This window comes from Nestor notabilis, unplaced genomic scaffold (genome assembly GCF_000696875.1).
Source record: "Nestor notabilis isolate BGI_N333 unplaced genomic scaffold, ASM69687v1 scaffold7949, whole genome shotgun sequence".
NCBI lineage: Eukaryota > Metazoa > Chordata > Aves > Psittaciformes > Psittacidae > Nestor > Nestor notabilis.
The window spans coordinates 123,626-126,616 of record NW_009945054.1 but is presented as its reverse complement, the minus strand read 5'-3'; positions in this window follow the sequence as shown (position 1 = coordinate 126,616).

Below are 2,991 nucleotides of genomic sequence, written 5' to 3'. Positions count from 1 at the left end.
CTGCAGGAACTGGTATGATTGTCGACCTCAAGTAGAGGTTGAATGACTGAGCAAAGCCTCCCAGGAGACAAGGGTGCAAATGTTAGAGTCTAAGTAAGCCAAAACTGGGGTTAACTCCTTGTCCAAACCAAATGAAACAAACCAAAAAAGCATTATATAAAACTGCCCTCTTAAATATTTAACTCACAATTGTTTGTTCAACCATTCTTCTACCAAATGTGCACATATAGTTCTCCTTGGAGACACTGGCATCTGAGTAAGGCTTATGAAGAAAGTCCAGTTCTTTTGGTTGCTGTCATTCTTAATCACACGGATCTATAAAATTATTAGCCCAAGCTACTAGTGGGAATAGAAGACTTTAAATTAGCTGAATCTATCAGGCCTGGGCAATTAGGAAAGGGAGACAAGCAATTTTTGAAGAATCAATTTATTGGCTATTAAAGACATGCTTAAAATTAACTGTATCACAGAGCAGAGTACCCCATTTATCTGCTTCTGTTGTGGAGAGCATCACCAGCCTCCTGGTTTCATCTGGGTTATGGACTCCATTAATTCCATCTGTTCAGTCACTGCAAACAGACCCAGTGATGCTGCAGCCTCAGAGATCATGGGATTAAAGTGATACATGAAATAATCTGAAAATTGAGACAGAAGTACACTAATGAAATAGCAATATTAAAACAAATTGTATCTTAGAGGATCCTACTGTCAAATAACCAAGGGCCAGAAAACTCACTCGGAAACGCTGAGGTGTCCTAAGAGATGTTCGTAGTAAGTGACTTTCAGATCTAACAACTGATTTTTGTAAGCTTCTTCCATGGGTAAAAACATCTTTCCAGGGGTAATTACTGAGTATTTCACATCTCTAAATGCAGCATGTTGTATTGGCTACACCTCTGCATTTCCTACTATCTCTGTTTGTCTTTCCTACCACCTCTGCATTTCCTACCACCACCATCTTCAGAAGCTATGAACCAGTGCTCTGTATGCAGAATGTCTCTCAAGTAAAGGCGTAACTTCGGTTGGCAAACATATAGAGAAATAAAATTAATTTAGAGATCTAGAAGTATATATGAATATAAATCTATCATTTCTGTAAATAAATAAATGTATTTAAGTAATTAAGACAGCCCAAACCAGCCAGAGCACGGTACTAACATTCCCCACAAAGCATGACTGACTCCTGATTTAGGGTTTCAACTGGAACAAAAGATTCCTGACATTCATATGTAGTTTATTTATTTCTCCCTCCCCAAAATATTGTATCTGTACCTCATGTATTAAAGGCACAGGGATAACTGATCACACCCCCCAACCCCAGAAGGGCACAAAGCACAGAAAATCACTCTATCGCCCTGCTCCAGTTTCATCTTCAGGTTTCCCTCCGAAACTTCACCCTGGTATCAGGCACTGGGCCTGTACATCCACATCTAGTTTGAAAACGAGTATCTAGCGTTTTCACATCCCAGTACTTGAATGGTTTTGTCCTAAATCTTCCCTCTTTCTGCGTTCTCCTGCAGACTTCCCACATCACACTGATCCAGATAGAACCTTGCCCTTCTCAAATGACTGCTGCTCACTCGCCACCACCTGAATCTGTCAAGGTAGATGGAAAAAGGCCAACTAGGCAGATTCTACAGTATTTCAGTTACTTGTTCACAAGTGACTGAGATCTGGGAAGTAAACCATGAAAGAAGTATTAAGTAATGACACGTTTGCGTGAGATGAGTTGAAAGCAAGTTGATAACCCAGAAATCCAACCCTGCAGGGTGCAGATACATCTGTCTTTCTCAATAACTTTCAGGAAATGTTACTATTACTTTTAAAAGCCCATAAACATTCATTTTCCCGTTGAAAATAATTTCTTGGTCGTGTTTTCTTACATTAAAGCTAAATACAAACTACTCAAAAGGATTCACTTGTGTCACTTGAGAAAACAAACTCTGTTGTGGCACTTCGCTCTTCAAGAGCTTCAGGTTTTGTATTTGATTTTAATTAAAAACCTGTTTCAAATACCACACCTGAAGGTCCCTTTATTCCTTTTACGTTGTACTCCAAGTCCTTCTGCGGATACGCTGCTGTTTAAATTGGAGATACACATGCAGAATACTTGGATTAAGTGGGAATTTGGCTATCCAGTAAATCACAGCATTAGGGAGAAATTTGTGCAATAGGAGAGTCAAAAAGAGCACTTCGAATGAGGTGTAAAAACGAGGCCTCAACTCCTCAGTTACTACAGATCCCATATGATCTGTACAACAATAGAGCTGTTAAGGGGTTTTTTTGCTATGAGCTCTGTTAAGCAGTTGGCATCCTCTCATCCTTGAGGAAGTGCTTATATTTCAATAGCAGATTAAGTAATTTTTGTGAATCATCACAGGTTTTTTGCCCTGTTTTCTTTCTTTTAGTGCTTTAGGATCCTTTGGGATAAAAAGCTCCATTCTAAAGGCATATTACTGCTTTTTGTCAAGGATGAGTTGGTTTGCATTGGAAGCAAAACCTTAATTGATGCACTGCTGACTTCTTCCATAAACATCAGTAGTTCATCAATGTTAAGCATACAGCACTACCAGTTGCTAATGATTATTGATCGATAGCCAGGGTTTGGTTTAGCTACAAAGTACATTAACTATCAAGTAAATGCGGATAACTTGACTCCCGAGAGCCCCTATTGCCTTGCAGTGAAGTCCAACCACTGACCAAGCACCCTCGGAGTGACAGAATTGACCAAAAGGGTTGAGAAGCTGTGGCTGCCCCATCCCTGGCAGTGTTCAAGGCCAGGTTGGACACAGGGGCTTGGAGCAACCTGCTCTAGTGGAAGGTGTCCCTGCCCGTGGCAGGGGGTGGGGCGCGCGTAGCTTTAAGGTCTTTTCCAACCCAAACTATTCCATGAGTGGCAGCATAAGTTGGCGCCGTTGGGGGGGGGGGGGGTAAAAGCAGCATTTCTGTCATAACATGATGCTTATTGAACTGTTTTTGAACACAGGCATC